Here is a 22,832-nt window from a genome sequence, read left to right as displayed (position 1 = left end):
TTTAAAAAAAAAATCTGTCTTCAAATGTTTGAAGGGCTTTTATGTTTAAGATAATCATTGGATCATATGATCTTAGATTTATACTTAGAAGGAACTTTAATGTCCATTGTGTCCAGAGAGTTTACAATACAGAGAAAGAAACTAAACTTAATATAGATTAAGTGACTTGGTCAGAATTCCATATGCAGTAAATGTCTGAAGCCTGATTTCAATGTCAGTATTCTTGACTCTAACCCTGAAGATTTATCTGTTGAACCATCTAGCTGCTTCAAAGACTTCTTATGAATTGTTCTAGAGGACAAAATGGTTAAGCATTATAAAGAGTTTTTTTTTTCCTCAAAACAAGAAAAGAATGTTATAGTAATTAGGGAAGTATAAAAATGGAATTGTTTATCTCAAATTGAGGTCTTAGGAAGAAGCCTTTAAACAAAGACTACCTGACCATATGGTAGGCATGTTTTAAAAACTGTATTTTTTTAAAAAAAACTGTAGATATTTAACTAGATTAACTTTAAAATATTTTTAGTTCTACAAATTAATTATTTTGTCATTGCATCTATTTAGAATATTCTGATATTCATCTTTTTCTTCATATTCTTGTCACTTAGATTACTACCAGACACATAAAAGGTACTTAATAAATGATGGTTGATTGACTATCTAACTATCAGAACCTCATATAAATACCTGAAAATAATTGTAAGAGGAATTAAGGATTTAAATATGCTTCTCATTTGAATTTATTTTACATTATTAGATTTTCATTTAAAAGCTAATGCTCTTTAAAGTTGCATCAAAAAGTTTCTGGAAATGATCTTGTTTTGTTTATTAAGGATGTTTGTCAAAGTATTTTCATATATTTTAATAAAAACTATTTTAATACTCTATTTTCAGTGTTAAGTAATGGCTAGGAGATCAGGAGTAGTTTGGGTGACTAAAATGTTATAGGTTGGAAGACAAGTTCTTTCTCTTGAGATTTTTAATGACAGAAATAAATGTTCATTCCTGTTTTTGAGCATAAATGATTTTTATGATCACTATATTATTAATTGTTACTATTATTTTAATATGAGGACTTTGTGCTATGACTTTTTGGTCCCTTTATTAGAGGAACTGACACATTATTGAGGATAACTGACACACTTTTGGAGGATTGACACATTATTTTCTACAAGTTTTATGCTTTTTATTTTCAAAATACATACATAGATATTCTTCAACATTCACCCTTGCAAAAGCTTGTGCTCCAAATTTTTTCTCCCTCCCTTAGGTGGCAAGTAACCCATTATATGTTAAACATGTACAAATTATATATACATATATATATTTCCACAATTATAATGCTGCACAAGAAAAAAAAAAGATCAAAAAGGAAAAAAAAATGAGTCAAAAAAGCAAACAACAACAAAGGTGAAAATACCATGTTTTGACCCAAACTCAGTCCCCACAGTCTTCTCTCTGGCTCTTTCTATCACAAATCCTTTGGAATTGGCTTGAATCACCCCACTGTTGAAAAGAGCCACATCTATCAGAATTGACCAATGCATAATCTTGTTGCTGCTGTGTACAATGTTCCTTTGACACTACTCATTTAACTTAGCATCAGTTCATGTAAGTCGTTCCCAGCCTCTCTGAAATCATCCTGCTGATTATTTCTTATAGAACAATATCAATTTCATAACATTCATATACCATCAATTATTTAGTCATTCTTCAATTGATGGGCATCCACTCAGTTTCCAGTTTCTTGCCACTGCAAAAAGGACTGCTACAAACACTTTTGCATATATGGACTCTTTGCTCTTTTTATGATCTTTTTGGTATGTATATCTGGTGGAGATACTGCTGGATCAAAAGGTATACACACCTTGATAGCCATTTGGCCATAGTTCCATATTGCTCTCCAGAATGATTGATTCAGTTTACAACTCCACCAACAATGTATTAGCATCCCAGTTTTCATACATCCCTCCAAAATTCATCTTTTCTTGTTATCTTAGCAATCTGAGAAGTGTGTAATGGTACCTGAGGGTTGCCTTGATTTGCATTTCCTTGATCAATAGTGATTTAGAGTATTTTTTTTCATATGACTAGAAATGGTTTTAATTTCTTCATCTGAAAATTGCCTATTCATATGCTTTGATAATTTATCAACTGGAGTATGGCTTGTCAAATGTTCATTCCTATTGAGTGGAGTAATTGTTCTTCAACCTACATAATATAGTCTTTGAATAGAGAAATATGTTGATAAACATTTACTAACATTGTGCTATACACTGTGCTAGGTACAATTGTTACCAAAAAAGGCAGAATACAGTTCCTTCTCCCAGTGATCTCAGAGTCTAATGAAGGAAAAAAAATGTGATAATAACCATATTTGAATAAATTGTATAAAATAAAAATTGGAAATGATCAATACAAGGAAGTAATTAGAAGAATAGATTTACTTGGCTACACAAGAATTGTATTCAAATTTTGAGAGTAAAGTTTCCAGCTCCAAAATATTTCTACTGCCTTTAAGCAGCTAAGTGGCACAGTAGATAAGGGAGCTAGGAATATTTGAGTTCAAATCTCACTTCCAAAACTTTTTGAATGTATGGCCCTAAGCAAGTCACTTAATCTATGCCTTAGGTTTTTAAACTATAAAATAACAACCATTTCACAGCAATATTGTGTGAATCAAATAAGAAAATATAAATAAAGTGTTTTACACTATACCTTGAACCTATGCTTTCTTTTTTTCCTTTCCTATGCTTTTAAAAATAACCACATTGATAGAAAAAAATTCTAGTTAGTAGAAATTATCTCTTTTAATATATAAATGGTTGGTTCTTACTACTTTCTTTCCACTTTCTTAAAGTAGATTAAGATAAGTGAAGAGATATTTTAATGAAGTAGGATGAAAAGAGGAAATTTGTCTTGGAGCATAAATAATTACAATAGGAGTGGTCATAATAATAATACATTTATATAACACCTTGTGGCTTACAAAATTTTCTCCACCACAAATCTCTGAGTTACCATAAGGATTGTTATTTTCATTTTGCACAAAAGGAAACTGAGGCTCCAGTGGGTAAAATTATTTGTCCATTGTCTTAAAGTTGTTAAAAATCTAATCTGGGCTCTTAACTCTAGCCTTCTACTTCTCAAACTAATAGTGCTGTTGAAGTTATACACTAAGAAACTTTTGTGGTGTGAGAGTGCAGTGTGTGGGATACGGAAGATGATAAGAGATAAGAGAGGAAGGAAAGTGTAAAAAGCACATTAAAGACAAACTTCACATCATAATTTTGACCTCAGCTTTCCCTGTTGTCCTCAAAGCCCTTAGGTACTTCTGAATACAAGTAAATTGTTTAATTGACTGTATATTATTTTTGTTTCTATGTGCTTTAATCTATGAAAAGACTTGCTGAAATCAGTTCCATTTTCTTCTCTTTCATCATCTGCCCCTCTTGTTTTCTTGATGTTAGGATAAGAGTCCAAATTAGTCCATATGTTCCAAGCACAGTACTTTATAATATGCCATCTTAGCATAGAAGCAATACCAGAATTTTAGTTTGCTTTACTAGAGTATACCTCCCCCTTTACTTCAGTCTTTTATTTATATCAGTACTATAAACACATTCACTTATAAGATAGCCTGTCTACCTTTGCAATCATGATTACATTGCTGAAAATAATGATAAATGGAAGTACTTTCCATTTTTTCACACAGCTGGCACCAAGTAGATACAGATAAAGAGAAACCCAGCATTGGAGTATCTTAAAATCTATTTCTCAACAGCTGTTTACCAATGCTAGGCATAACCTAAAAATACCTCAAACTGCAACTCTTTAAAATGTATTATTTCTCCTCTCCTGAAACTAATAGGTGCCCTAGCTATGCAAAACAAAACAAAATGAAACAAAAAAAAATATTCTTTATAAACAGTAGAGATAAACTATTTAGGAAAAAGTTCTCCAGAATAACAGTTCCAATCACCTCTGCATGGATGGTGTAAATTTTCTGAAAGAAACATTTTCTAAAATCCAAGATTTTATTATTTAAAACTAAAAATTCAGTATTTATTGAATACTTACTGTGTGCCAAGCACTATGTTGGAGTCATAAAAAAATACAGCAATCATGACCCTGCTCTCAATAAGATTACACTAGTGTGTGTATATATGTTTCATGACTATTAATCATACAACACTGCTGAGATATACATATGTATATACATATATATATATATATATATATATATATATATATAGTCAAACAAGCAGCATGATATAATAGATAGAGAGTTGGCCTGAAGTGAAAAAAATCTAGGTTAAAATCTTACCCTTGACATATAATGAATATATGATCCAAGACAAGTCCCAACATTTTATAATGTTCTCCATGTTTAATTTGCAGTAAAGGTGCCAAATTTTATTAGTTGAGGGTTTCCTCATCTCAGAGTTCCTTATAAGAAGCAATTTTCAGATTGTCTCCATACATTTCCCTCATAATATGCTATATTTTGACATAATCTCCCCTCCCCAAAAAGAAGAATTTAGATATATGATTCCATATTAAGTAAATACCAATATTTTCAGCAATTGTTTGTTGGTTTTATATATAGAGATTCTTGGGTTTTGCTGTTGTAATTGTGGTTTTATTTGTTTATTTTACAAACCCTTTTTTCCTTATCCTATTATGGGATCTCAAACTAGACTAATAAGTCTAAAATCAAAAACACATGACAATGAAAATGAAAAGTATAAAAATAAAAGAAACTGCAAATAATTTTCCTTTGCAGTCCTTGATTTCAAACTCAGGTTAGTAATAACTAAGTAAGCCCCAGTCTCCCTTTAACATAGGGTAGTGGCATTTGTAAAGCTTTTCAATAAATTGGCAATGAAAGAACAAATCCAAGGAAGGTATGAGATAAATTAAGCACACAGCTAAATGTAGTGGGGAAATAAGCATTCCTTTTGTAGCTGAAATATTTTTTGATAAAGTAATAATCCACTGTAATCTCCCTCCAGCTTTAAATAACAGCTGGTCTTTGTGCCAGCAGTTTAATTTCGTCGCCTGCCCTTGTCTTACAAATATATTTAGTGGAGTCTGGAATATCATTTTGCACTGAAAGCTGAAGCCTTTGTCATGCTAAAGGCTAAGACTGGCAATAAATCAAGGGCAAAGTGAAAACGAATAGAAATGGCCAATTGGGAAACTTATTTCCCCTGAGCTAGAAAGCATTCTTCTCATGCAAGCAAGTATATTGCATCAGTCATGTCTTCCTGTTAAGTGCCCATGTCGTAATGATATTGATTTATGGCTAAAGAGTACCTTTTGTTGGCACTGTTCCAACATGCTTAAGAAGCATCTATGAGAAATATGTACTGAGAATACCATCATGAAAATATACAACCTCAGTGCTTTTCCCTCAAAGATCATTATTCCCAGGGAACTGTTCTGAGAGCCTCACCCTGAACTTCTAATATTTGCCCTATTTGTGACTAGATCTAAAGGTTCATGGCAGTTGTGACAACAACAAAAAAAAAAATAAAATAAAAGTTGGTTGAAAGATTAATATATAATTGTCCAGTTAATTATTGCGGAGAAGGACTGAAGTTCCTGAGGTAATTCAATTTTCATTTTTTGACCTAGATAGCTACAAAATATGTCATCCCTGAGGAATGAGTTCCCTTAATAGTTATATACAAAATGCAAAGTAAGTCTCTGTGCAGCAGGTTATGTACCTGTAACGGGTACACAACTTTCTCTATTACAATTCAGTAACTAAATGAGAAAAGACAATCAAATGTCTAATAAAGAGACTAAAAAGTAAAAAATGAGAAAGAAGCTCAGAAAGGGGGTAGAGGGAAGAAGGCAACAAAAAAAGCAGAGATGCAGGGTTAAAAAAGTGAAGGACAAAAGTAAATCATATTACTTATAGTTCTCTTTTATTTAGCACTTTAATTGAAAATAATCTTCCTGTTTGTATTTTGAAAGTTTTGCTCCCTTAGTTTTACAGATGAAGTAACTGATGTTAGATAATTGCAGTAAAATGTCCACGGTCAACATGTAATAAAATTCAGAGCCATGCTAGAATCCAGGTATTCTAATTCCAAATGAAGTTCTTTCCCTGAAAAATTTTATGCCTTTATCAAATCTAAATATTATGATTTATCATGCCTGGTGAATTTAATATCCATTTAAACCTTAAGGAGAATTTTCACATTACATTTTCTTGGTCTCCCTGAATCCAATGAGATTCACTGTGCTCATTATTCAAATACCTATTCTTACATCACAGTCTTCATTTACCTCCTCAGTACTTAAAGATAATGAAAAAAATTACATTAAATATAGTTATGAAATATTGCAATATTTTTAAATGTCTAGAATCAATTTCACCTACTAAAACATGGGTCACTGGGATTGTTTTATTATGATCTGTTCAGTGTTAAACATTGTGAGCTTATCTCTCTTAACTTCCACCTTTATTTTGTTACTTTTGTCATTTTTCATAACTTTAAATATATATTGATTTCTAAAAGTTTTTTCCTCATTATTTTTGTTAAATACAATTCAAAATATGTTTTCATATAAAATGGGACAAATATAACCTTTCAAATTGTTTGTATGTCCTTTCATTTCTTTTACCCACAATCTGTGATATTTATGCACTTGTATATTTGTTTTTTTGCCACTACACTATATTATTTTATGAATACAATGATACTCTCAAAAATCCAAATTTTCATTGCTATAAGTTCTCCTTCTATCCTTAAGAGATTGCCAGGGCTAATCTATTTGTCATTTGTAGCTAAATATCTCAAAATGACTGGAAAAGTTTTTTATAAAAAAACCAAACAATGAAGTATAAATTAGTTCGGTCTTTTTATCAGAATTTGTTGGAGTCCTTAATTTCATTAACTGTATATATTCCACTACAGCATTATATTCTGTTTTTCTGGACAAGCTATTCTTGTTTGGAATTCTCTATCCTTTATCTTTTGAAAATCATATTCTAAGTCTTCCACATTTTTATAGTGACAGCTTTTATCTTCTGTGCTTCTTAATGTAGATGTGCAAAATTTTCATTGTTTAATTATGGGTGTGTTCAGCATTTTCTCTTTACCTGGAACTTACCTGGGACTTGTCTATAATATTTTTGAGAGTTTTCATTTGGGGATTTCTTTCAGAACAGGATCAATGGATTATTTTGATTTATATTTTATCTTCAGCTCCTAGGATATTAGAGCTGTTTTCCTTTATGATTTCTTGAAATATCATCATCTGTGTTTTTTTTCTCTGATAATGATTTTAAAGCAGTCCAATAATTCTTAAATTACCTTTCCTTAAACTATTTTCCAGATCAGTGATTTTTCTAACGAGATATTTCATATTTATTCCATTTTTTTCATTCTGTTGATTTGGTTTGATTGTTTTTCCCACTGGTCCCCTTGATAGTCATGACCTTCTATTCTTCTAGATGAATTTTGTTATTTTTTCAATTTCTATGAAATATTGTTTTAAACTTGATTGATATGGCACTGGTTAAGTAAATTGGCTTATATAGAATTGTCACTATTATGATATTTATTGGCCTAGTCATTAGCAATTGTTATTTTTCATTTGTTTAAATTTCTCTTTATTTTTATGAAAAGTGTTCTATAATTGTATCCATATAGTCCCCAGTTCTCTCTTGGCAGGCAGACTCCTAATAATTGTATATTGTTTACACTTACGCTAATGAAAATTGTCCATCTTTCTGTGCTGAATTTTACTAATAGCATTTACAAATGTTGATGAGTTGATGATTTGATGAGTTGGTGAGTTTATTTTATATTGCACAACTTTGCTAAAGTTAGTTTCAACTAAAATTTTAATTGATTCTATAGGGTTCTTAAATACCATTTACAAAGGGTGATAGTTTTATTTTCTAATTTTCTATTTTTTTCCTTCAATATAGATTTTCTTGTCTTCTGCTATAGCTAGCATTTCTGTTTTTTTTTTTTTAAATAGCCTTTTATTTACAGGTTATACATATGGGTAACTTTACAGCATTGACAATTGCCAAACCTCTTGTTCCAATTTCTCCCCTCCTTCCCTCCACCCCCTCCCCAAATGGCAGGATGACCAGTAGATGTTAAATATATTAAAATATAAATTATATACACAATAAGTATGCATGACCAAACCATTATTTTGCTGTACAAAAAGAATCAGACTCTGAAATATTGTACAATTAGCCTGTGAAGGAAAGCCAAAATGCAGGTGGGCAAAAATATAGGGATTGGGAATTCAATGTAATGTTTTTTTTGTCATCTCCCAGAGTTCTTTCGCTAGGCGTAGCTGGTTCAGTTCATTACTGCTCCATTTGAAATGATTTGGTTGATCTCATTGCTGAGGATGGCCAGGTCCATCAGAATTGGCCTTCCTATAGTATTGTTGTTGAATTATATAATGATCTCTTAGCCCTGCTCACTTCACTCAGCATCAGTTCGTGTAAGTCTCTCCAGGCTTTTCTGAAATCATCCTGTTGGTTATTTCTTACAGAACAATAATATTCCATAATATTCATATACCACAATTTATTCAGCCATTCTCCAACTGATGGACATCCACTCAGTTTCCAGTTTCTAGCCACTACAAAGAGGGCTGCCACAAACATTTGTGCACATACAGGTCCCTTTCCCTTCTTTATGATCTCTTTGGGATATAAGCCCAGTAGTAACACTACTGGATCAAAGGGTATACACAGTTTGATAACTTTTTGAGCATAGTTCCAAATTGCTCTGCAGAATGGCTGGATGTATTCACAGTTCCACCAACAATGTATTAGTGTCCCTGTTTTCCCACATCTCTTTCAACATTCTGCATTATCTTTCCCTGTCATTCTAGCCACTCTGACAGGTGTGTAGTGGTATTTTAGAGTTGTCTTAATTTGCAATACTCTGATTAATAATGACTTGGAGCATCTTTTCATATGGCTAGAAAAAGTTTCAATTTCTTCATCTGAGAATTTTCTGTTGATATCCTTTTGATAATGGCTTGACTTTTTATAAATTAGAATCAATTCTCTATATATTTTGGAAATGAGGCCTTTATCAGAACCTTTGACTGTAAAAATATTTTCCCAGTTTATTGCTTCCCTTCTAATCTTGTCTGCATTAGTTTTGTTTGTACAAAAATTTTTCAGTTTGGTATAGTCGAAATTTTCTATTTTGTGATCAGTAATGATCTCTAGTTCTTCTTTGGATATAAATTCCTTCCTCTTCCACAGGTCTGAGAGGTAAACTATCCTGTGTTCCTCTAATTTATTTATAATCTATTCTTTATGCCTAGGTCATGAACTGATTTTGACCTTATCTTAGTGTACAGTGTTAAGTGTGAATCAATGCCTAGTTTCTGCCATATTAGTTTCCAATTTTCCCTGCAATTTTTTTCAAACAGTAAGTTCTTATCCCAAAAGCTGGGGTCTTTGGGTTTGTCAAACACTAGGTTGCTATAGTTGTTGACTGTTTTGTCCCTTGAACCTAACTTATTCCACTGATCAACTAATCTATTCCTTAGCCAATACCAAATGGTTTTGGTAACTCCTGCTCTATAATATAATTTTAGATCTGGTACAATAGCTAGCATTTCTAATACAAAATTTAACAATAGTGGTGATGATAATCATCCTTGCTTTACCCCTGATCTTATTTGAAAGATTTCTACTTTAGCCTTATTACAGTTAATGCTTACTCTTGCTTTTAGATACTACTTTTTATTCTAATAGATTCCATTTATTCCTATCCTTCACAGTTTTTTCTTCAATTGGAATGTGTACTGTTTTTTAGGAACTACCTTTTATAATTATAGATAAGGGAATTAATCATGAACCACAACAGATAAAGAAATATCTGACATAAAATTTTCAATTTTGATTACATAAATTTTTTAAAATATTTGCACAAATGAAAAGTGACTAAAATCAGAAGGGAATGATTTAGTAAGACAACATATGTGTAGCAATACTCTTTAAGAATCTTCTGGTGCCAATGGTGTATCAGGACCTGATTTGCATTTATATCAACAAGAGTAATTCTTCAATAGGTAAATGTTCAAAGAATATAAATAGGCATTTTTGGTAGGAATCTATCTATAGCTATATGACACAATCCTCAAAATCACTCATTAGGTAAATGCAAATTTGAAGAACTCTGAAATTCTTGCATCAGTCTAATCCACAGAGATGTTTAAAAATCAAATCATGATTGTTGTAGTTCCTGTAAGAAATCTAAATCTAAGATAAAAACTAAATAAACTTTACTTGGCAATATTTTCGTAGCTTTCTTTTTATTTAATGTACTTGAAAGACGTAATTTGAACACATTGTTTCAGACTTCCTATTACTAATAGTCTTCTCCACTATTGGTTCAAATTATGCATGTTTTACTTTGTATATAGAGCAAGGTCTCCTTTTAAGCATCATTTTTGGAAGGGAACCATATGCAAATATTCTCATAAAATGAAAGAATATTTGCTTGACCAACTAAAAGGCAGAGAATTAATTATTACATACAAGAATCCCTTGGCAGATAAATGTATCCAGATTGCTTGGAACTGACCATTTATATATGCATCCTACATCTGTGCCCTTCACATGCTAGAGTTACCAATCAGCCTTACCCCTGTCCTTATCAGAGAGAATTTTAAATCCTGTCTCACATAAATGAATAATTCTCATTCAGAATGAGATGAAAAATGGCAATGTCTGTGGTTATTTCATATCATCAGGAAATGAAATACTCTATATAAATGAAATTTCCAGTTAACTGAAGCTAGCTCTGATAGATCATTTTTAATTTCAACCATTATTCATGAAAATTCTTTAAAATGTGTTATAAAATTTACTTTTTAGATAACTTGAACACATAGAACATGATTTCATATTTTCTTAATGATTTAGAATATCATTATAACCATCTACTATGATGTTCTAATAGAGTCTTGAGTTCAGAGTACCATTAAAAATGTACAGAGTTATTTGCTCTTATAAGCAGTGACCTCAGACATATTATGATTTCTGAAATATTACTTTTGCTTTTAACAATCTTAGGTAGTGTATGAGGTGTCATATCTCTTTGATGCTTCCCCTAGTATTCATTCACCTGATCTAATTCAATGCTTCAAATTCAAATAATTAATAGCATTAGTATTATGTTTAAAGAAAAAAAAAACTAGGTTTTGAACAATGATATGAAACACTTTCTCTAAAGTAAACCATGTGACCTGGCTTTCAGAACATCAATCAATCTAATCTTACAGAAGTTTCCTTTATCATTCTACTTCAGTACCCATCCTATTTCTCACATGCATTCCAAATATATAAGATTGGAAAATAAATGATCTACTACAAAGTAATATGTCCCCATATATATATATATATATATATATATATATACAGCTTTATGTGTGCAAAAAAAGGTCTTTAAAAAAAAAGAGTTCTTTAGATGATAGGTCCAGTTGTTTCACATCACCAGCTGCACTTTCTCTGAAGAGTGAATTTACTGAGTAAAAATCTCAAGGGAGAAACTGCTAATTAAGGAACAGGCTTCCTAGCCAGCTGTTACAAGCAGAAAGAGGTAGTTCATGTTTAAATATCCAGGCTATAAAGGGAAAAGTATGGCAACACAAGGACTCTGCAAGCTGCCAGACGATATTTCTTATTGAATGGCACTGGAAACGGGTGTCTGGCACTGTGTGATCAGTAAGTAACGGAATAACGTGTTCACCTAAATCACTGCAGAGTGCTCTCTGTGCAAAATTGTAATAACAGATTTCAAGTGCAGCATGGCATTAATGGCCTCCCTTATATTCTGCTGCCATTGTTTAATCAACAGCTTCTCTTATTGTACTTGATTTTTATGCACTTACTCAATGTGTGTCTGGCATGACTATTTCAAAACAGGATAAGTCACAGTATTTGTCTAAGTTCCTAACATAACACCATTTTGGCAAAGTTATCTCCATACTGAGAGCCCTGTTAGAGAGTCCATCTTCAGTTCCACTTAGCTAAACTGATCTGCTGGGTTGAATGAGTTAGCTAATGCTTGGGAATGATCATATTAAGGTTACAGTTTCTGTCTCATATGGTTCTATTAGCAGTGCTATTTTCCATAGCTCCTGACAAGGTCCTCAGCGTTCATCAATGCACAAATGCAATGGAATAAAAGAATAATATCATAGAGTTTGGGGATGTGAATTTACCTTCTAGTTCCAAATGATGTGAGTATTCTGTGATTTAGGGCAAGTTACAATATCTCTGTGTTTTAACTTTCTTTGTTATAAAGTGGGAAAAATCATGCATTCATTTGCTTATTTGTAAGACTATAATGTGAGGGAATCAGTTTACAAATGCTAGAATATTGCACAGATTAAACACAGGTTAAGAGGTCAAGGATTATTCCTCACAAAATGGTGACATTTAAATTGGTTAACAATATCATCTTTATATATGTAGATAAATCAGATACCTATAGTAAACACTAGGCTTATCTAGATCAAATCATATTTTGACAAATCTTCTTTGTCTTTGCATGGTTCCATCCATAATACTAAAATGTAGTAGTCCTTGCTATAGTAATAGTCATAGAAGTAGTAATAATACGTGATATTACAATAACAAAATGTCTTGATTTTAACGTTTTTATACTTTGCAGTTTATCTTAATTTAAAGAAGTTCAATTTAAATTAATTATTTATTAAATACAGAGCAATGGCATGCAAACATTTAAAAATAGAAATACTTCTTCTCAAAATCATACAATTTATTACAGGGAGTTGGGATACATTTGCATTTGACCTAATGCAAATAACTATGATACAAAATAGAATTTAATATCTACAAAAGCTTTATAGGGAGCTTTGAAGAAGATTGGATCCCTTTCAGTTGTAGAAATATGTTGATGCTTCATAAAGTAGGTTGCATTTTTATTGATTCTTTAAAGAGAAAGATTACAAAAAACTTAGATGGAGAAGGGAATGCATTCCTTGAATGAAAAATGGCATGCAGAAATGTACAGAGCTGAGAGAGATCATGTTTAAAATCCATGTTATTTGGAACATAAGCTGCATAAAAATGAGAAAAATGATATGAAAATTTAAAGATAAATTGGGAGCCAAAGCAAAGAGAGTAATAAATACAGGCCAAAGAACTTTTATATTATACTAAAAGCAAGAGATAGTCACTTAATATTTTTAGCTGAGGAGTGACATGGAAAAACCCGTGTATAGATGATTACTCTAGAAGCTCTTTGAAGAATAGATTAGAGAGGAAACAAACAAGGAAACTAATTAAAAGAATGTTAAAGCATTATATAAAAGAGTCTTTTCATATTGTCTAGGCAAGAGATAATGGAGATCTGTATGTTATTATAGTATGAAAGGACATGAAGCAAATTTTGTGGAAGTAGAACAGATTGGAGGGCAAATAGGAAATGCAGTGGATAGAGCTCTGGGCCTGCACTCAGGTAGATCTTAGTTCAAATTTGGTCTCACATACTTAGTAGCTGTGTATCTCTAAGCAAGCAACTTACCTGTTTACTTCAATTTCCTTGTCTATAAAATGAGCTGAAGAAAAATGACAAGCTGTTCCAGTATCTTTGCAAAGAAAACCTCAAGTCATGAGGAATCAGGTACCAATTGAAATGACTGAAGAACAAAACCAACAGGATTGATAGGACTGAGCAAATGAATGGATATGACTTTAAGGAGGGAAGCTTTAAAGATGATTCTAAAGTATTTGACTCTCAGTGATTAAGACTGTGCCTCTAATAAAAATAGAAATGTTGGGAACAGAAATAAATTTAGGGAAAAGGATGAGTTGTGTTTGTACATTATTAGTTTGAAGTGTCAGGAGGATGGCTAGTTAAAGATGTCCAGCAAGCAGTAGAGATGCCAAGAAGAGAATTACAAATATGGGACTAGCACCAAGGAAGCAAGATTAAATGTGGATATATAATTTGAGTATCATATAAATCATGGCAATAGTTAATTAAATCCATAGGAGTGAATGAGATCACCTGAGCAAGAATGTAAAAAAGAGAGAAGAGGGTCAAAAAGAGGAATCTAACTTTCTAACCATAAAAAAGAGGAAGGCAAAGAGAATGGTTTTTCCTTATCCCATTAGATGTCAATGCTTTCACCCTCTTCAAATTAATTTTTGAAAGTGTATTATATTTCTCCAGTAGTATACAATTCTCTTGAAGATATGGCCTGTTTGGGGTGGGAGGAGATGGAAGGGTCTGAGTGGTATCCTAAGATCCAGCACAATTCACTGCATGTTTAATAAATATCTCTAGAAATAAACTGTTTACTTGTTGAACTGAGAGGACATACTCATTGTCTTTTTTAAGAGTGTTAGAATCATATAATGTCAATATTGGAGAATATTAAGTCCATCTCACGTATATTTTAAAAAGGGGGATATGGTCAGCAATATGCCTGACAAGTGAGTCATCTACCTTTTGACTAAAAATGTCCAATAAAAAGAAACTCATTTATCCTCAAAAGTAGCCTATTCTACTTTTTGGTACTTTCGATTGTTCCTAAGCTAAACATCCTGACTTTCTTTAACTGTCTCTCATATGGCATAATATCTCTTTTGAAAGAAGACTTTCACTCTTTCATTATTTCTCTCTGGACAATTTTCAGATAATCAAATCCTTCATATTATGTGGTTCCCCAAACCAAATCTAATAGCCCAGAGGTAGTCTGACCCAGTGATAGTACAGTGAGAATACATATATTTTTTAATTATAATTTTTATTGACAGTACATATGCATGGGTAATTTTTTTTACATTATCCCTTGCACTCACTTATGTTCCGATTTTTCTCTTCCCTCCCTCCACCCCCTCCCCTAGGTGTCAGGCAATCTTATATATGTTAAATATTTTATGGTATATCCTAGATATAATATATATGTGCAGAACTGAACAGTTCTCTTGTTACACAGGAAGAATTGGATTCAGAAGGTAAAAATGACCTGGGAAGAAAAACAAAAATGCAAACAGTTCACACTCATTTCCCAGTGTTCCTTCTATGAATGTAGCTGATTCTATCCATCATTGTATAAATTTGCCAATCCCAGACATTATACCTTCATTAATACAGTCTAAGCCTAACTTTCTTGACTGATACCCTGTTAAACCTAACAATTTGTGGGTTGGGGGTGGGGAAGGTCCCCAAATAGAGGGACACAGGGTTCAATTTTCAGACCTCTTGTCATGATTTCCTGGTCACATGATCTCTCACAGTATGTACAGTTATAAATGACCTGGACCTATCCCTTGTGTAGGGATTCCTAAAGAAGGGTTTGGTCAAGATGATCAAGATCAGTTCTGTAGATAATCACTGGGCAATGTACTTGCAACAAGTGAAAAGGGACGATATCAATTACATTAATAAATTATAGATAATACAGAGGTATAGGACATGAGGAATGGAATTCCATAATGACAGATTGGAGTAGAGAATACTAGGTCAGCATTGGCCCATAACAGGTGGAAGAGTGTTCAAGAAATAGGATTTGAGGATCTTATACTTCATAGGGGTGTAGAAAGTTGGATGGACTAAATCTTACCAGCATAGCCAAAAGATTGCCCCTTAGCACATCATTACCTTAGAGTTACCTCATTAGCATACCAGTGCCTTTTTTTGGTTGCCTTATTAGTATATCATGTTTTTCCTAACTTTACTGTGTATTTCTGAAACTTATCTACTATCAGACAGAAGTTATTTAATGGGGATTACCTAGCTTTCCTTAATTTAGTACATGTTCTGTTGATATAGCTTCAATTGATTTAGGTGGGCAGTTTTAATAAATGGCTTTTGTTTTATTTCTTATACCTTTACATTCAGTTCTAGTGTCCTATTTATTGTTACCTTATACAAAGTACTTACATACTTACTATATTAGGTGGTAGGGTGATAATGGGAACCATAAAAATATACAGTTGCAGCACAACTGTGATATACTGTTGCTCCATATTAAATTTTCAGTTCACAAAGTGCCCCAGTCTTTTTTTATATGAATTATAATCTACTCACACTTTCCCCACATTGTACTCTAGATATGTAGACTTTTTTAAGTTAATAATGAGACTCTCTCTCTCTCTCTCTCTCTCTATATATATATATATATATATATATATTATACTTATCTTGATAGAATTCGGTCCATTTTTCTATTTTTAAAGATATTCTTCACATTTTGACTCTTTTAGCCAGTCTTATAATTATTGTCTTTAAATTAGAAAAAAAAAATCCTTACTATGCTCCTATCAGTTTTATAAGGCAGGTATTATAATGTCATTCTGCAAATTAAAAAAAAAAGAGAGAGAGAGATCTAAGGAAAATAAGAGATTTCCCAGGGTCTAAGACAACTATTTTAATGACAAACAAGAACCCGAATCCACTGCCTACAGTATTCTTTCACAGTGTTAAAATACTGACAAATGGTACATTCTTTTCATCCCCATCCAGTTTCCTATGGCTTTCTAAATTAAGTCTTGAATACTCAATAAATATTTATTAAGTGCTTAGAAAGATAAGACTCTGTTTTGCTCACTATGAAAATACAAGTAATAGTGCATAGCCTCTACTTTGAAATAGCTTACAGTCTTCTAAGGGAGATAAAATTGTGAGCAAATCAATTTAATATTATTTGCTACAAGGTAGAACATGAAAGTCTGACAAAATCTATAAAGTAATGCAGGGGAAGGAAGAATGAATTTGGAATCACAGGACATTGGCTCAAATTCAAAGTCTCTCAGTACTTCTATGATCATGGACAGTCAATTTGAAGTTTTTGAACCACAAGGTTCTTAAGCTGTAAAATGAGAAGAAATGGTATAATCCTGAAGTCCTCTCTAGCTTTAAAATCAATTAAAGTATGGTTCTAAGTACTATGCATACTCTGGGGAATGAAGGGCCATTTTTATTCAGGGACATTAGGCATCAATATGTTTCTCATATAAACTAACCTACTTGGAAAGGATCATTAATTTCAACTGACTGATCTCTTGTAGATTTAAGCCAATTGATTTTCCTTCTCCTCCTCCTCTTTCTCCTCCTCCTCCTCCTCTTCCTTCTCCTCCTCCTCTTCCTCCTCCTTCTCTTCCTCCTTTTCCTGTTCCTTTCTCCTCCTCCTCCTCCTTTTTCTCTTCCTCCTCCTCCTCCTGTTCCTCTTTCTCCTCCTCCTCCTCCTCCTTTTCTTCCTCTTTCTCCTCCTCTTCCTCTTCTTCCTCCTCCTCCTTCTCTTCCTCCTCCTTCTCTTCCTCCTCCTCCTGTTCCTTTCTCCTCCTCCTCCTCCTTTTCCTCTCCTCCTCCTCCTCCTGTTCCTCTTTCTCCTCCTCCTGTTCCTCTTTCTCCTCCTCCTCCTCCTTTTCTTCCTCTTTCTCCTCCTGTTCCTCTTCTTCTTCCTCCTCCTTCTCTTCCTCCTCCTTCTCTTCCTCCTCCTCCTCCTCCTCCTTTTCCTCTTCTCCTTCTCCTCCTGTTCCTCTTTCTCCTTCTCCTCCTCTTCTTCCTCTTCCTCCTCCTCATCTTCCTCTTCCTCCTCCTCCCTTCTTCCTCCTCCTCCTCCTCCTCCCTTCCTTCCTCTTCCTCCTCCTCCTTTCTTCCTCCTCCTCCTTTCTTCCTCCTCCTCCTCCTCTCTCTTCTCCTCCTCCTTTCTTCCTCCTCCTCCTCCTTTCTTCCTCCTCCTCCTTTCTTCCTCCTCCTCCTCCTTTCTTCCTCCTCCTCCTCCTCCTCCTTTCTTCCTTCTCCTCCTCCTTTCTTCCTCCTCCTCCTCCTCCTCCTTTCTTCTCCCTCCTCCTCCTCCTCCTCCTCCTTCTTCCTTCTCCTCCTCCTCCTTTCTTCCTCCTCTTCCCTCCTCTAGCTCCTTCCTGATTCTTTTTACACAATTTTTATTTGAAAGTTTTCTTCCTCTCTGCTCCAATTTCTATACATCATCTCCTCATCCATCTCTCTCTAAAGAAAGACTATCTACTAAACAATGGTCTTTGGTAGTATCTGGTACAGCATCTGATATATAAGAAAATTATCCACCTTTCTTTGGTGTAAAATAAGAATGGGTTCATAAGCACTTTGAAAAGTATTAGGACTACTTTACAACAGAACTGTGTGACATCATAAATTTAATTGCTTTTATTATTAATGCTTGTTACTGCTTAGAGAGAGCATAACATATGTAGATAAATACTGAAATTATCATTTTCTTTATAAGAATAACTTAGAAGGATGGTAAAAGAACTAAAAAAAATCTCCTTTTAGTAGTTCTTTACTTTGAGTATATCATTTTATTTATTCAAGTTAAAGCTTGGGACCTGGAATCAGGAAGATCTGAGGTCAGATTCTTTCTCAGACATTTATTGTTTGTATGACCTACCTAGGCAAGTCATTCAATCTTTGAATGCTTCTGTTTTCCATCTTAGAAAATGATGAGAAAAATAATGAGTTGTGAGAGGAAATGAAATTATCTTCGAAGCGAAGTGTTTTGAAAACAAATTATTCTCTCTGTGTCTCTATTTCTCTTTGTCTCTCTCTGTTTTTCTCAGTCTTTCTCTGTCTCTGTCTGTCTCTCTTTCTCACTCATTCACTTTCTCCCTTCTTTCTTGCTCTTCCCTCCCCCTCTCCTCTTATCTCTCTCTCATATATAAAGTTTTACATATTCATTTTAATATGATATTATAGTTATATGTATCTGTACCTATGTCATTAGTAAAATGCACATGACAAATTAGTGGCCAAGATTTTTTTCCACAGAAAGAGAGTAGTATTGATTGCTCATTTGTGTCTGGAATTCATAGGAAGAACCTTGCTCATTTCTCTGGATCTGATAAACACTATTTCTCTTGTGTGTCTACATCCAAATGAAGGGTAGATAAAGCGATTCTTCTCCCTGCTCAATGTTGGGATCCTCTGGGAGAATAGTGGAATGAAAATATGCCAAGATTATAATAGTTCCCATCCACATTCATGAGATACTTAACAATGAATCCTGCTGACTGTCCAAGGGGAATAAACTAGGGTGTTTTGAAATTGTTCAGCTATCTCATGTGAGTGTCAATGTGTAAATATGCACTTACCCAGAGAGGCCATAATCCCTGCTGAAGAGTATTAATTATGTCAGTATCTTGTATTTATATTCCTGGTATTCCCAAACACTTAACAAATATGAATTATAAACATTGAATAATATCTTTGATTTCTAAGTCCCACATCTCAAAGGATGTAAGTATGTTTCACCATTATTATTATTCTAAGTGGAAAAAGATGTACAATTTTAAATCAAAATAAAATTCACATCATATAAACTTCAATGAAGATTATCATCATTTCCATTTGCCAGATAAGGAAGTTGAAAATGTGAGATCATAACCATGTAGCTATGTTTTAAAAACTACAGAAAGATAAAATTAAAATTCTGTGAAGAGAACAATGAGGAAATCATTTTAGCTATGCAATGCACAAAATTGCTGTTACTAAGAAATAAAATAGTAATAATAAGTTAATGTATCTTTTTGTGTTTTTAAGTTTTTTATTTGACATTCTTTTCTTTTTAAATTTTAAGTTCCAAATATTATCCATACCTTGCATGTCTCTCTTGCCCATCAAATTAAGCAATATTTTGTGGATTATATAGGTGAAGTCATGCAAAACTTATTTCTGTATAAGCCAAATTGCTTAAAAAAACAAAAAGTAAAAAAAAAAATCTACTCCAAGTGACTCTCAGAGATCATTAGTTTCATCTCTAGAGATGGATAGCATTTTTTATCGTTGGTATTAATTAGTATTTTGGAATCATCATGGATCATTGTATTGATCAACATAGTCTAATGCGCTGAGAACTCTCAAAACTTCTGTTTCTGCTATGATCACTGATGTCACAGCTATGTATAGGGTCTCTAAAAAGGCTTTCTTTTCCACCTCTGTGTCATAGAAGTCGTTACTTTCTAAATATTTTTAGACTGGAAAAAATCTCATCCTGAACTTTTAGTGGCATGGCCATTCCAAAATATGATATGTGTTGTTATTTTAAAGTTGTTTTGAGGTGAGTGTTGAAAGGATTCATCTGGGTTGCTGCTTCTCATCTGTCATCTTGACTCTATCCTAAGTTAATGTTTCTTTGAGGACTTTTTTGGTAATATTTCTCTCACAAGAACCCAGTGAGTTATTTATTTAATGTATGATTACCTGCATGTTTAAATATTAGGTAACTGAAATTCAGGGAAATAAAGAGCTTTATTAAATATCTTAACCAAATAAATAACAGAGTGAACTTCAACCTTAAGTACTCTGCCTTTTTGCCTCATATACATTAGATTAAATCACAAACACATTTTTAGGGCCTTTATGTCTAAATTTCTGATTATAAACTAAGAAACATAAAGACAAATTAACAAAGTAACCACCTTCAAAAATTTGTAATTTTTATTTTTACTAATAATGAGAAAAAGTAACTGTATCAGAAATATAATTTGAATGCAGTCTTCTTGAAAGCAAGGTCCATTCTCTCTACCTATAATGCAATACTGCATTTCTGGATAATGGTGATATAAAATAAAAGCTACAATTAAGGGTTCCTTAAGTTCTATCCAGTAAATGCACAGACATATGTGAATATATCCATATATGTGTATATATTATACATATGTGTGCATATACACATATATACAATAATTTAAAGAAAATATTTAATAATGAAACTGAGTTTCTGGAGAAATAGAAAAAGTTTTATATAAAGGTGGCAGAGTTTGCAGGAAAATAAACATTGTGAGACTCATAACTGAGAAGGAAATACATTCTAGGCATGGGGAAGTATATGTGTAAAGATGATTAAATGAAGTATTACATGCAAATAACAATAAGAAAGTCTATTAGAACAAGGTGTAGAGAATGAGTCATATATACCAAATCTTTAGATCTGACTAGAGATAGATTGTGAAGGCCCATTCTTGTAAATACCATCACAGCTATCATTATGACTTGAGTAGTACCTCTCCATACCATGTCCATGGTCTCTCCAAACAAGTCCTCACTTACAGACACAGCAACTGTAAAAAGGAATAATAAAATACATAGTTTTACTGCTATATATCAGAGATTCTCAGAGGACTGAAGTTAATTAATTATGTAATTATTAATAATAATAAATAATTAAATAATTTCATGTAAGAAACAATTATATTCCATTACAAAAAAATAGTGGTAAGATAGTGTCATATATACCATAAATGCATAGGATTTTAGAGACAATTATCTTGCATCATTGTATCTTAAAAATAGACTATAGTTTCCTTACTCTATACTTTCTAGAGATCAAATGTCCAATTTATTTGTTTTGCTCATATGAACATCTCTAACAAAGAAGGACTTCTTTGACTTTTCTCTCAAACCAATATTCTATTTCCTATAAAGACAAGAAAGAGTTTAAGGAGAAGTGGATTTTAATATACATTTTCCCATAATCATTTTTCTGATGCTGTTCAATTTTCTAAATAAACTTCTTGTCTGCCAAAGAAATTATATTTCAGTTGATTTGTTCTCTACTCTGGAAGGGGGGTAGAATATTCAAGGAGCCCAAAACACGAGGTGATATAGAACCAAAGTGAAATTTCACTATGTATCCTTTTAATGTTCTTAATTGTTCACAGTACTATAAAAATTACCATAGTTTCAATCTATCAAGATAAATGTATATCAAATTAGTTACATATATTGCATATATATCATAGTTGTAGATTACGAAGGTATATTAACCTCAACATTTGAAGTTGAGGAAACAATGTTCTTCTAAGATTACATGACTCTTCAAAGGTTTCACAGCTAATAAATGATAGAGCTAGACATTGAATTCAGATCTATTAACTCCAAATCCAGTGCTAAAATCTTCTTTTACCTACTGATTTCCCCTAATGATTTTCAATGATAGAAAATACCCACAGTTATTTATGAGACTTTTTAAACTTATTTTTGGTTAATAATATCTGGAAATAGCTTTTATAATTATTAGGGAAGGTCAGTAGGTAAAAGAAGATTTTGGCACTGGATTTGTCTATAATGTATATATATGCATGTTTGAAGATATGTATATATACATATAGATATATAATTAGTTCCAGCTTCATAAAATTCCATAAGTCAAAGTATAAACAATGGACAATGAGGATTTGTTACTTATGTAAATGAATTAGGGAAAATGTGTCTTTTCTAATATCTTCAGAGCCATGTCTGTCCTTTGTCATTTTTCGATATTCACTTTTAATTCATTAAATTAAATTAATTTAATCTAATAATTAATTTAATTCAATTTTAATTTAATTAATATATTGTGGTTGTTCTTTGCACTTACACTATTGAATTTATTGTGTATCTTATATTATTGGTTCTGCTAGTTTATTTCTGCATTAATTGATTTAAGTCTTTCTGTATTTTTCTACTGGACCATAGTCTAATGAAGATATTCTATCTTCAAGTTTATTTTTAAAGACTTCTCACATAAAATAAATAATCTCACATTTCTACAGTATTTATAAAGTATTTTCTTCCTCCAAACTTTTAAACTGGACTCTACTTTATCATTCTTCCAATTTTAAAGAGGAGGAAAGTGAACTTCAGGGATGTTGACTTACCTGCTTAAATATCAGGTGCAGATTTTTATCTCCAAATTTATTAGGTTTTTTTTTCCAACAAAAAATGTTTTACTTTGGTTCATTTTCTTTTGTATGGGTTTGGGTAATTTTAGAATAATATTTATATTATTCAAAAATATTTTGATTCTATGAGGTGAAAATGTATTCT

General features: G+C 32.3%; 1 protein-coding gene across 1 annotated transcript in view; it reads left to right on the top strand.

The window, feature by feature from the left end:
• The window catches only part of CNTNAP5 (contactin associated protein family member 5), an 876,250-nt gene that overhangs the window by 765,576 nt on the left and 87,842 nt on the right, over positions 1-22,832 (top strand). The gene's annotated exons all lie outside the window — the stretch shown is intronic.

This window comes from Sarcophilus harrisii, chromosome 3 (genome assembly GCF_902635505.1).
Source record: "Sarcophilus harrisii chromosome 3, mSarHar1.11, whole genome shotgun sequence".
In the NCBI taxonomy this organism is placed as follows: Eukaryota; Metazoa; Chordata; class Mammalia; order Dasyuromorphia; family Dasyuridae; genus Sarcophilus; species Sarcophilus harrisii.
The sequence above is the reverse complement of the archived record's forward strand: the minus strand, read 5'-3'. Positions and strand labels throughout refer to the sequence as shown.